Here is a 14,339-nt window from a genome sequence, read left to right on the forward strand (position 1 = left end):
GTACTTATGTGTTTTGTGACAACTGTTGCCGATATTGGCACTATGCCCGCTCCATGGTGGCTTGAGACCACTGTCTGTATCATGCATGTAGTGTAAATTCTTGCGGCAGCTGTAGAATGGAGCCCACTGTCCTGCCTGTTGTAAACATCCCTATTTCCCTCTAGATAGATTATTGCTCAGCCTCTAGTGATGCAAGTTATTTCTTAAATATTAGAGCAGAGACTAGCCCTACTGAGCCTATGGAAGAGTCCATTTCAGTGGGTGTTATGTAACCAGCAATTCCAGACTCGCAGCATCGCTTCTCTTTCAGTGCAGGCCTCAGCTCTGCCAAGAAACCTTAATGCAAGATGCAAGAGCCTCCGATATTCTGTTCCAGGAGGGTGAACACAGAGCTCTGTAGCACATCAATGCTACGCTGCAACAGCCCCTGCTGCACTTGTACTGACAGTCCACTGACAGCTCTGCCAGAGCACCACAATGCTGAGCAGCATCGTCACTTTCTATTCCTGCATGACTGATACCCACATGTGGCTCAGCTGATGCCCCTCAATGCAGAGTGTTATAGCTGTGCTGTACACACAGGTTTGCCAAAGTTCCCCGATACAGAACTGGAAGAATCCCTGGTGTAACTGTGATGGTATCTACAAAGAGCTCTGCCGATGTGCCTCAGAGCTACTGCTCCTGTATTGGTCATCATTCACAGCTCTGCCATGCACATCCAAGAGTGACCTCAGCATCCCCTGTTCCAGTACAGACTTTTGGGCACAGCTCTGCCAGGGCACCTGAGGGTTGGTTTCAATGTGTTGATACCTGGATCCAGGGCTTTAGGTGGGATGAAAAGACTGGAGGGTCTCTCAAAGGGGCGTGGCCAATGTAATTAAGGGCATGGCTTAAAAACACATAAGCTAAAAATCTGTGCTTAGCATAGTGTGCTGCCCGACTTCTATTTTGCTGTTTCTGTCATTGTATCCAGGTATATGATACAACAAGTAACATCATACCTACAACAAGTCAGAACTATTGGCTTTGTCAATGGTTGTTAGTGGCATAAGACAAATAAGCAGCAACTATGGCTTGTATATAATATTTAAAAAGCTTCCACTTAAAGCCCTGGAGTCACCACGACAATGTTGCTGCTCCTGAGTTTCCAAAAGAGAAGGAAACTCCAGAGAGAAAATGACTCTCTTTAAAGGATTTCCCTTCCCCTACAAGGCTCACCTGGCATGACGTCATGCCGTAAATTCTCCACTAGTGAGAAGTAAGCAGTGTGAGCATGCGCACATCGATGAGCCTGCTCTCACTGCAGTTCAGAAAAAAATGGACCGCCTGTTCCAGGGGACAAAACAGAGCCGACAGAGACCCGTTCAGAGGCCCACTTTAAAAAACTGCGGGTGCTCACACCCGGCCCTCTTAAAGCTCTGCCTGGATCCAGAAAACTCTCACAAGGCCACTTGGTCCTGATCGGCAGCATATTAATCTTTTCTATCAGTACAGGAACATATTATCTAATAATATACAAATTATTTTCATCAATTTTTGTAAAGCATAAAAGCATAAATAAGAAAGGTATAAAGTCGGAGCTGTTAAAAAAAAATAGAAAATAGAAAAAAAAGTCCCAGAAAAGCAGCACCCCTTCCCATGAGATACGATCCTTCATCGGAGAGCCCTTGAGTGAGATATGTTGCCCTTGAGGTTTGAGTGGGTGGATTGGGGGGTGTCACATTGTATATTACCATGGACAGCCAGAGCGACAGCCAGATGTCTCGCGGGGTCACGCTGGGGTATGTAAACTTCCAAGTGTCTCTGTCTCACTTGCACTTTGCCTGGGATATAACCCCCGCACTCTGCCCACTCCCACATACACACAATCCTCCCACATTGTATTCCTTATTATAAGTAAGCCAACGTGCACACATCTTGTGGTGGTCATTTGTTGGCCGCAGTTTTATTAGGAATACATGCATATATTTTGCGTACTTGGTATCACATGCCATAAGTCATCATTGGTGAACTGTCATATTTGCGCCATCCTCATATGCGTATCGTTATACATCACATTTGCCATAAATAATTTGTCCCTGTAAATTATACTGACAGTTCGTTGTATAGCTTATTTGTAGGCTTGTATTGTCTCTTGGTCCTTCTGGGTTGTTCCTTTGTTCGGTTGGGTTTGCCCTCTCTTTGCACAGGGGGGTGTAGCTTCTGTCCCGGAGTTAGGCCACAACTCGCTACCTTGTCCAACTCTTGTTGTGCCCTGCCAACCGGCGGGGGCTGGGCTGCGAGCGCCATCTCCGTTTGCTACCCCCCTTTGGTAGGCCAACTCACCCAGCCGTGAGGCATCCCAAAGTGAGTGGTCCTTCCTACCCCCCTTAGGCCCAGTCACCCAGCCGTGAGGCATCCCAAGGTGAGTGGTCCTATTTCGGCACATCGCCCTCCGGTGTGCCTCCGTACCAACCATTATCCCTGTCGTTCTTCGCCACGCCGTCAGGGAGGCTTCCGTCTCACCGCGGCTCCCCCTTCTCCTCAAGACCTGTCATCTGCAACCTGCCAAAGCCATGGCGCCCCACAGGTTGTTCCAAAGCACTCTCATACCTTCCTCAGATAGGTGCGCCACATCTTTTGCATAGAACTCGGGGCGGCTCGTGTGTATGAGCCCATGCCTAACAGTTTCCAAGCCATTGGTTCTACAGAATTCGCTTACGGTGAGGTTCAGTCTCTTCCGAGAGGTCTCTACCGCTTTCTGCGAATTGGTCCCGCGCCATTCATTTCTGCTAATCAGCTCAGACCAAATGATGGCGGTGCTCCCGAAGGCCCCGGCTGCCTCTGTGAGATCCCTCTGTATGTCGTGGAGGAGTGCTTTCCTCCCTCGCCTGGAAAATCGTTCCCCCCCAGGTGGATAATCAGAATATCCGGGTGCCAAGCCACTTCCTCCTGTAGGTCCACGAGGGTCGCCGACAGCTGTTCCCACTTCATTCCTGATCGGCCGAACCACCGTATGCAGGTGTCCACTAGCCCTCCTTACCGCTTGTGGCCCCCCTGCCGCCACGATGATTGCATCCGCGTAATGAACGAGTGGACCACCACTCACACCAAGCATGCTCTCCTTCCTGCAGAGGCAATGATAAATTGTCCCTTCGCTGCTTGACCGCGAGGTAACTGCCCCCAGTACTCCCCCACCACCGCTGTGGGTCATAGCAACTGGGGCCTTAGGTAGGACAGGTATGCCCGTGACCACCATCTACCTACTGATTGTATTCCGGCCTCCTTCATCCCGTGTCGCTCTGCCGTTGTTGCAGCCCCTATCCTAAATGGATGGGACCCAAAACTTGTTGGTGGCAGTCCTGCTTTGCTGATTATGAGGCGCTTGATTGCAGTGAACTGAAACTTGTGTGTACGCCGTCTCTCTGCTTGAACAGGGGCCCTCCGCCGGCTGGTCGCACTGCCATGAAGGCGAGTAAGTAGCATACCGCGCAGCAGTTTTGATCCTTGATGCACCGCAGCATCACTATCGCCCCTTTACCGGTTTGATCTGTCTTTGACCGCCTCAGTAGGATCTCCACTCCCCCCCGGTTTGGGTGCCACATCACTCGCTTGCAAGCAACCTTTCGCTGGTCCTGTCATTTCCGGTGCCACTAATTCGCTAAGGCGGAACGCCTCAAAAAAGGCGATGGAAAATACAGCTTTTAGCAAGAGGTGCTCAAAGCTGTCCTTCATAGTGACCCACAGTGCTTTCAACAGTACGCCTAGCCTTGTGTAGTCAATCAGGCGCCTGTTATCTCTCCTTGTGCCCTCTGCATTTTTCCACCCCTTCATTGCCGCTCTGATGTAGTAAGAGGCCGCGGGATCCTGACCCGGCTCCAGCTTCGTGTAATATGCCACAGCGGACAGGTGGGCCTGCGCCCATGACCTGGATTTCTTGGAGTTAAAAGCCCACTGTATGAATTGTGCGGTTGCCCTGCGCGTGGCCCCCACATTACCCAGGGACTGGATGCCCCTACCTGCATTACAGTGCCCACATATGTCTTATATCTCCTAGGCTTTGCTGGGGCGAGTGCCTGGCCGATAAGCTCTGACAGGTCTACCCCACCAGGTCCCAAAGCTGACCCAGCAAAGGGGTCATGTTCTACTCTGCGCGGGGCGCCAGCTCCCTGAACCTTTCCATCCTTCCTCTGGACAGGGCATCTGCAACTTTGTTGTCCACCCCTGGTACGTGGCAATTTAACCAGCCGGCACATTAATCGTAATGTATCTGGGCACCTGGCTGTTCCTCTATTGATCGCCTGCACTACCCCCTTGTTGTCAGACCAAAGTGTCAGCTTCATGCTGTGTAACTCCTGCCTCCACACTGTGAGTGCGACTATGATGGGGAATAGCTCCAAAAAGGTAATATTGTTGGCTATGCCCACCCTGTGCCAGCTGCTAGGTAACTGCCCTGTGCACCACTTATTTCCCAGGATTGCCGCGAAACCATTGCTGCCTGAAGCATCTGTGATTAGTAGGTCTTTTTTGATTTCTGCCCGAGCCTTACGTGATGATGTCTATGGGTGGGGTCACACCTTAACTGCATCAAGCGTCTGGCGAATGCCCTGCCTGCTGGGATTACCCTGGCTGCAAAGTTCAGCTTGCCTATGAGCCGCTGGAGGTCCCTTAGTGTCACCTTCTCGTGACCACAGAAGCTCTTAATTTCCGCCCTGAAATCCTCCAGCTTTTCTGGAGGAAGCCTGTACGTCCTAACAGGTGAAAACTCGAGGGATGGACTGGTAGCAGGTGGAAGGCGGACTCGATATCCGCTTTTGCCATGAGAGCCCCTCGGCCCGTTGCTCTAACTAGGTCAATGGCATTGTCTATTGTGGCGTAACTCACAGAGCACATCTCCGTACTGATCCCGTCGTTCCCTGAGGTGCTGTTGGGGAATGACAATCAGCTGGTGGATTAGCTGGTAACGTCCCTGCTCTTTCTTAGGGACCACACCTAGTGGGGAGAACCCCAAGTCTGTGCTCATGTGGGAGGGGAGGGGTCCCTCTACTCTACCCAAAGCCCTCTCCTCTATTTTCTTTGCCACTACACCTGGGTGCTGTAATGCTGATTTTAGGTTACTGGTACAGGCCAGGGGGAGGGGGCCTGAAAATGGGATGGGGAAAGCTTTCTCGAAACCGTGAACTAGAATCTCAGCATCCATCTTATTATAGTATCATTTGGCCAGCTTGCGCAACTGGTGAGTGTTGATAGGGGACCATGCTAGCCTGTAGTTCCCACACCCTGTTGGCCCCCTCGTGGCATCTGCGTGCCCCTCATTGCTTCTTTTCCTCTTTTTAGTCTCCCTTGTGTTCCTTCCTGCGCTTGCACCCTGCTGCCGGGTGCCCCCCCACAGGAGGAGCAGATATGTTGGAACTTACATGAAGCCCCGTGGGTACATTAGTTTGCCTCAAAATTCCAGCAGATTGCTGGTGCCCCATTATGATGTAGTGATTTCCACGCACCGGACTGCTTGGACATTTGGAAAGGCCTCCCTTTCCCCTTGTAGAAGGACCCTCGAAAGGACTGCTCTCTCCTCCCCTCCCAAGACCTGGCCTCCTTAGCTACCATCATCTTATGAATAAAACCAGAGGCGTCTTCCTCGTTCCACTCCACCTCTGGGTGTGTCTGCATTTTTAGCCAGAAGCCCTTATCGTATTCTAACCAGGCGTCGCCTGGGAATTGCCTCTGGGCGTTATGAATGTTGGCTTCTTACAGTCATAGGTTGGTTGCGCCGCGCGGGAATTTCTCCAGTTGTCAAAGCTCCTTTCCTTGCGCTCTCTTCGCCGTTCCCTCTTATCCTCATCCTTCTTATCGCATTTTGTCAGGTCCAGCCCCTCAAATTGTATTTTTAGCAGGGAGAAAATGTCAATGAACTCTTTTCTCCAAATTCTCACCTTGACCGCTAATGGTATGAGGCTCGCCAGACCTGTAGCCCTGGTGGTCAGCGATGCTGGACCGGTTGATGGCTGCGTGTAGGGGTCCCCCTGTGTCTGAGGTAAGGCGGGCACATTGCCTGGTGTGGCTACGTCCCCCAGGCCACTAATAGTGACCCTGTTACTCCCCCGGCCTCTTGCGCACCCAGGCCCCTTAATGGGTTGTGCCCTGCCTGCCCCGAGTCTATAAGGTGCCAGGCAGCCTGGAAACCTCTTCCTCTGCCCCTGTTGCTACTGCTCCCTGCGTGCCCCTGTCTCACTTCTGCTTGGGCCCCCACCGCTACCGTACTCTGCATGCCTAAACCTTTCAGTAACAGTGGCGCCATGGTTTTAAAACATTCTTGCACTATCGCACTGATATGCTCACCACTCGCTGTTGAGTCCATGTTCCCCCTGCTTGGTCCCGCCGCCGCTGCCGCCGTGTTGGCTACAGGTGGCTGGGCCCTCTTCTGGGGAGCCTTCTTGGGAGCTGCTGCTTCCGCCAATTTTGCTTGAGCCCGCCTTTTTCTCTCGGCCACCAGCGCATTGGTGTGGTTCTGCTGTTGGTTGCTTGTCCCCTCGTCGGCATTGCACAACAAGTGGGGCTGCAACCAGTCGCTGCCATGGACCTCCGATGCTGCCCAGATCCTTCTCAGCAGATCACGGAGATCCTCCTGCTGCTGTGCATTCCCTCTTTTCGCCATTCTTTGCGTTGCCACCGAAGTGCCCAAAGCGGGGTGCTGCCGCCCGATATATGCACCAAGTGGAGCTGATGTCACTGAAGCGGGGTGCTGCCGTCCACTAACGCACCAATACCACATTCTGAAAGCTGGAGGTGGGGTGCTGCCACCGTTTTTATGCACCAAAAACCCCTATTACTATTATTTGCCTAGAAATGGTTTGCTATGCTTTGTTCAGCTGCTATGGCCGTTCAGACACACCCAGACACACCCAGGCTCTTATGGGCGCGAGCCCGCTCAACTGTTCTGCCGAGCATGCGGCAAGAGGTGACGGGGCGTGGCTACGGCCGCAATGGAGGCAGACGTGTCTGGGTAGAGCTCCGCCGGAGGCTCCCCCGAACAGGCCCGGTTCTCCGAATGCAGCGCATATGAAGGCTTTTGCTGTGTGCAGCTTAAGCGGGACCCTATACTGATGCACCGCTGCTGGTTGTGGCTTGCCTGGACCCTGCTGCAAGGCTTCCGACCGAGGGGAGCAATGTGCGTATGCTCCTAGCGAGTGCACCTCCAGCTACGCGAGCCTGGGGCTTGGCTCCACCCACAAGGCCGCAGAAGATGGCACTGATATGCTGAACTGATGGGAGCGGGATGAGATTGAGACTTCATTTGAATAAATAATTGATAATCCGCGATGGGATGTGGTCGGGATCCTTGCTATGTTATCCACCCGCTCCCAATTGTGAGGCCCTACACTGCCCATGAACTGCTGCGACGTGAGCGGTGGGCCGTGAACGAAGACATCGCCCGAACCGCCCACTGAGCCGTTGCGACGCGATCACAGCAGAGGGCTCTCGCCATCGACGGAAGAGGGCTACGGATGTTGGCTCTGATGCGGTGCAACTGCCGACTGCTCTGAGGTGAGAGGCGGTGGGAGCCCTTATGTAACTGACCGCGAGGAGCTGGAGTATACTTTCCTTCGGCCCTGCTGCCACCCGGGGAGGTGCGATGAAGAAGTACGCGACTTGGGCCATCTGTGCTGCCGCTGCTCACGCGGCGAAATTGCAGTGGGGGGGCCCCCTGGCCATCACGTAATCTGCGATTGTTTAACCCCTGCCGCCCATGCACGCGACTGCTAATATGGGACGAGATGCGGCTGGAGCCCCTGTTGCGCTTCCGGCGGGCTGCGGCGGAGTGAAGCTTCGCCGACCTGGTTGCTGGCTTTCGTGACGAAGAGGAAGAAACCGACTGTGCCGGTACCGCTTGGGCAAACGCCGTTACCCCTGAACCCACGATGAAACGCTGCATGAAGAGCACTAACCCTGCGGAACTACCTGTTCACCACCAAAAGCTGGTTTCGGCAAATGATATTCTCCTATGTATGGGCGGTGGTGACGTATTGAAATTTCCCAAAGGCCTAATGATGGGAAACAGACTGTTGACACATTCATAGGGGGCTGCAAGACAGCGCTCAGACGACACCTACGCTTGTCCCACTAGCTGCCTGAAGCTTATGAAGGTGGTGCTCCTCCAGAACTATTGCCATACAAACACTAAGGCATTTTGGTGTCCAGCCCATCACAGCCTGGGGCGGCGAAGAGGCGCTGGCTACTGTTTTGGCGATCACTGCACAGCCGCCACGGGTTCGTCTATGGGTTGATCGGGTGGTATACGTGGAGGCTCACACCACCAAAGCGTGATCTCTTGTAGGGACGACTTGATGCACCCCTACCCAACATGATCTGAGTGGCTGCGCGACCTGGCTAGTGACTGCGCTGCGGAGGAGACGCTGGACGTGGTGAAGCGGCTCCACTGTTGGGGCTGTAAGCTGTGAGGTGGCTGCTGAACGCGGCTTGTTGGTGTGGAAGGGGGACTTACTTTGATATCTGCGCCCCAGGGACGTTGTGTGGAGGACTTGTTCGACGTGGAGCGGCACAGGTATACAGACTCTGCGACTAATGTCGGGTGCCACCCTGGCTGGAGGAGCGCAGACCCTACCGCCGCTGTCCAAGCCAAAGTCGGACAAGATGGTGAAACAGGGATTAACAGATCAAGCTGCACACAAGCTAGATGCGGTGCTTGCTGCATTGGAACGGCTGGAAGCAACTATCAATCAGACTCGCACCTCCCTAGAATCTAAATTTGATAAAGTGGCCATTGACCTTACTCATCTGCATGCAGATCACTGGAAATTAACAGACCGCACTACTGTCCTGGAAGCCACGCTTAACGACATCAAGCCGCAAGTGACTCGGACAGATAAGCATGTACAAGATTTATTGCACTGTGTAGAGTTTCTGGAAGATAGAGCAGAGGATACTGAAGGGCAAGCACAACGCAACAATATACGCATAGTAGGTGTGCCGGAACGATGGGAAGGTAGGGAGCCCACCACGCATATGGAGAACTGGCTTAGAGATCTCTTGCCTGAGGGATCCCTCTCACCGCACTTTGTCATAGAGCATGCGCATAGAGTCCCATCGAGACCCCCTCCTACTGGATCGAACCCGAGGCCCTTGCTCCTCCGGCTCCTTAACTATCGAGACCGAGATGCCATTCTGCAGGAAACCAGAAAACTCCAAGATATCCACATAGACAATCATAGAATAATGTTTTTTCCGGACTACACTATCCAAGTACAGCATCAGAGGTTCTCGTTAATGGCAGTAAAGAAACGCCTCCGTCAAAACAAAAATATTCCCTGTTATTCCCGGCACATCTACGGGTGGTTGCAAGTGACAAAATGCACTTCTTTAACACACCGGAAGAGGCAGAGGATTGGCTGGATACCATCTTTGTTGCGAGACCTCGAGACACTGCAGCGACGGCAACACTACTGAAATTAAGAGGCCCCTTTCGCCTCCGCCGAAGAGAGCGTAAAGCGGCGGGAATGCGGACACCACCTTCACCCACTGTAGGCCCACACTCAGAATTGATTATCAGCGGACAACGAGAAGCCCTACAAGCGGTAGCAGAGATAAGCGGCTCTCTGGTGACTGAAAACGCATCCAACTCCAGTCAAAGAGGCCTATCTAGTGATGATAAGCAAATATATGGCCTTCAGGACTCGCAAGATTTAACAGAACAGCCAGATGTCACCCCACAGACTGCAGGCGCAATAATATGAACACTACAACATCCTATCTCTGTATAACCCAAGGTTTGAGGTATTGGGATGTATGTGTGGGAGCGCGTAGCCACTAGCAATATAGCCATCTGTAGTAGCTGTTACTGTGACTCTAATTGCACAAGTGGGGTCGAAGATAGTATCCTACCATGTGAAGGGGAGGCGGGCCCTGCTCATACACTCTGCTGCTAACACACGGTCCCATTTATATACCGCTTGCTAGATAAATGCTCCTGAGCAGATGTACACAGACTGCTTTATTTATATGGTATTTTGCCTGCCGACGGGGAGCCTCTAGGATGCTAGGTACACGAACTGCAGGCTAACAAAGCGTAACACACAGCACATCCCCCCAGATTGTCTAGACTGTTATCTCCATTGAGAGTTTGGGCGATTGCTAATTGCATCCTCGCCCTTTTGGAATCATTCACGATTAAGTTTTTATTTTGGTTTTATTATGAGATATAATTTGTTGTGTGTCGATGTATGCAATGTAACACCCCACAGGTCAGCATGCTGGGTAGGCTGTGTGAAGTTAGGTTATATACAATGCAGATGACTGCTGGGTTGATACAGATACATAAATGTTTGGCACACTGTAGATCCTATGTCTTCCTTTAAAATTGGTACGTAGAATGTGAGAGGCATGCATTCACCGATACGCAGGTATCAGATATAGTCCTACCTCAAACGGCATCATATACAAATAGCTCTCCTGCAAGAGACTCACCCGGCCAAAGCAGAAATTCCACGATGGCATCGCCGCTGGCATGGTCAATTATATGCCACAGGATATTCGGCTTTTGCACGAGGAGCGCTGATATGCGTAAGGCCAGGGGTACCGCATACCATTACACAGTCATTGATAGATGCGGAGGGCAGGTATGTTGTAGTTAAGGGCACGCTGGATGGCCAACATATCGTGATTGCATCTCTCTATGCTCCCAACACAGAGCAGGCTACCTTCCTCGACACTATGTCACACACCCTGGCGCCGTGGCACGATGTTCCCATGTTACTGGGGGGAGACTACAATAGTGTACTTGACGTATCACTGGACCGTTCCTTCCCACCACTTCCAGGTACAAACACATATCATGCCATGAAGGCACTGACTAGCTGGGCAACACAGTGGCATTTGAGAGATGCCTGGAGACACCGAAATCCCAATGACAGGGTATATTCCTATTATTCTGGCACTCATGATTTGCATGTGCGACTAGACCGATATATGCTATCGGAAATGCTGCTTCCCAATATATCAGCAATTTACTATTTGGGCAGGACGCACTCTGACCACAACCCACATATCTTAGAGATGTTATGGGAACACCCTCGCCCGCCAATTCCAACCTGGCAATTGCAACCAGATTTGCTATTTGACGCACCATTTCGCAACTTACTCGCTGCCAACATTGCCCAATATTTTGAAGATAATACTGATACAGCCACGATGCCTCAGGAGGAATTGGATGCGTTTAAAGTAGTAATTAGGGGAGATTGCCTGGGCGCACAGGCGGGTATGCGGAAACAGTTGGAAACAGACCTAACACGCATTGAAACTGACCTGCTCCAAAGAGAAGGGGAAGCGTTAGAGGGCAGTGCTGGGCCTCTGGAGCACGTTAGAGAAGAACCCTCCAGATTGCTGGACCGACTCCGTAATATAAATAATGCAGCACACACCGCACGCACCCATCATATGGGGGATAAACCTGGTAGGTTGTTGTTCTGGCTGATACGACAGGAAGCCGCCATTGCACAGGTGACATTAATACACAATACACAGGGAGTCATGGTACACACCCAGAGTGAAATACATTGCACTTTTGTGGAACACTATTCCACGATGTACAGCTCTTGTCTGACGGCTACAGATGCAGATTGCGATTTCTTTCTGCCATAACACTGCCACAACTGACAGAACACCAACAAGAGGAACTGGGTGCTCCTCTGTTGTCGGAGGAAATAAGGGATAGCGTCTATTCCCTCTCGAATGGTAAAATGCCGGGTCCAGATGGGCTGCCGGCTGAATTTTGCGAGGCCTACTCAGATATATTAATACCAGAGCTGCTACGGGTATATGAAGCGGCTCTAGAGCGCTCTACGCTTACACCTACGCAAAATGAGGCAACGCTGATCTCTCTTTTAAAGCCGGGCAGAAGTCCTGAACTCCTGGGCTCTTATCGCCTGCTGGCTCTGTTAAATACGGACTATAAATTCCTTGCTTCCACCCTAGCCAAGCGAATAGCCCCGTTTGTGCTGACTCTGATACACGCTGACCAAAACGGGTTTGTTCCGACCAGGAGCACTTCCCTAAATATCCGCAGGCTATTTTGAATTCATTAGTACGCAACGGAGAACTGGCCTTGGTCTGGCTGTTTAGTACTGGATCTGGAAAAGGCCTTTGATTCACTGGAATGGCCCTATCTGGCGGCGGTCCTGCGTAAGTACGGGTTAGGTGATGGATATTTGCAACTGGTGCAGCTACTGTATCAACGCCCTACAATGCGGGTTCGAACGGGTAAGCTCCTCTCTGATACAATCAGGGTTAGGCGCGGAACCAGGCAAGGGTGCCCTCTGTCCCCGTTGCTTTTCTCTCTTGCCATGGAGCCTTTAGCTGCTCTCCTCCAAGAGGGTGGCGTGGATTGGGGCATCCCCTTGAGTGACGGACTTCATGCAGTGTCCCTATACGCGGACGACCTGCTGTTGTACATAAGAGACTTGCATGCAATACCGCCGGCGATATCTGCATTGTTCCGTAGCTTTGAGGAAGTATCAGGCCTTAGGGTGAATTGGGCTAAATCAGGTGCCTACTCCTTCAACGGGGACGTGGCTATGATGGATATAATTTTAAACGAAACTGCGCTTGCTTGGTATCGACCACGTTCCGATACCTGGGCATATATATCTATAGGTCCCCAGCAGACATACTAGAGGGTAACTTGGTGCGTGCCATTTCCTCAATTAGGGCACAGATGCAATTCTGGAAGACTCTACCGCTTAATGTAATGAGCCGTATCACTTTAACTAAGATGATAGTACTGCCAAGTCTATTGTATTATTTTGCAAACCTTCCGGTATATGTCCCAGTACGACTATTTAGGGAACTGGAGGGATTAACCTGAGGTCTAATTTGGAATACAGGGAGGCCCAGGATAGCACTACAGAAACTGTATGCGCCACCAGAGAATGGAGGCTTAGCAGTTCCTCACCTGGAGCTATATCACTTAGCTGCGCAGCTACAATGGGTCACAAAGTGGTTAAGCGGAAAGAACTTGGCAGACACGGCGACCGAGTCATCACTATGGATGCAAAACCAAATTTATGGATTGTTTCATCCACTGGCGAAAGTCCACCGCCCGACGCAGCTGCATATTGAGTTGGCTCACAGATGCTATAAGAGAAGCCTTCAACTCACAAAAGACACGATCCCCTATGCCCCAATACTGCTGATTGTCGGGACACCCAGAGGCAGAGACTCTATAAGTGATACAGTACTGATGCCCTGGTCCGAAGCGGGAGTGGAGACGCTAGGAGACTTATATGCAGATAGTACCCTATTACCTTTTGCGGCACTAACGGCAGATAATGGTTTACCGGCGGGCCAGTTCCTTCTGCATGCAACTATCACACAGACGTTGACACTAGCATGGGGAGACTTAACTAATGAGCCACCGACACATCAGTTGTTGCAATATTTACATGTAATGGGGGAGGGATCACATGTGATATACTGGTTAGTGCAGGCCATGCGCACCCACATATTACGACCATTACAGAGACTTCGCTTGTGTTGGACTGAGGATAGGGGCTGTCCCTGGACTGATAAGGAGTGGGAACGCGTCCAAGCAAGTGCCACACACATACCACGCAATTTGTGATTTAAACTTATCCAGACCTATACACTACATAGGGCGTATCTCTCACCAGATAAGATTAATAGGTATTTTAACGTCAACACATCCGAATGCCCGAGATGCTGTCTTCTAGGTGCTGGCTTCTTACACATGCTATGGTCTTGTTGCCTGCTCTTACCCTACTGGCGCATAATATTAGATACACTTACGAATTGCACTAAGGTTGAAGTGCCTGCCACATGGGAGGTTTGTATCCTGGGATTTTACAAATGCACCAAAGTCAACAAAGTAAGTTCCAGATTCCGTGACCTAGGCCTCATAACAGCAAAACGGCTGATAACTAAGAGGTGGAAGTGCAAGGACCCACCGGAAGCATCACATTGGGTGAAATCCTTAGAAGTCTGGGCTCAGGCAGAGAGCACCACCCTACACAGGGAAGAAATGGCAGGGCTGCGAAAATATCCCATTGTGCATACCTGGGATGATATGCTCAAAACCCTTACACGCTCTGATACTGCATTGCAGACAGCATCTATGCAACGAATGGGAACTAGTACCTGACATGTCACCCAGGAGTAGAAGATATGCCACAACCCCATGATACCTCAATACTGGAGGTCGGTTAAGCCTCAGACCTCGCATTCCTTACAGAACAATACATAGACATGGCTCTTACCATGCGATATTCTAGTATCCCTACAGCAGAATATAAAGCAGGAACAGCAGCCCACACCCGCCACCCATGCGCAGG

At 51.3% G+C, this 14,339-nt stretch overlaps 1 long non-coding RNA gene across 1 annotated transcript in view; it reads left to right on the forward strand.

The window, feature by feature from the left end:
- The window catches only part of LOC146810942 (uncharacterized), a 98,631-nt gene that overhangs the window by 52,229 nt on the left and 32,063 nt on the right, over window positions 1-14,339 (forward strand). The window lies entirely within an intron of this gene.

Source organism: Triturus cristatus, chromosome 7 (genome assembly GCF_964204655.1).
Source record: "Triturus cristatus chromosome 7, aTriCri1.1, whole genome shotgun sequence".
Classification (NCBI taxonomy): Eukaryota; Metazoa; Chordata; class Amphibia; order Caudata; family Salamandridae; genus Triturus; species Triturus cristatus.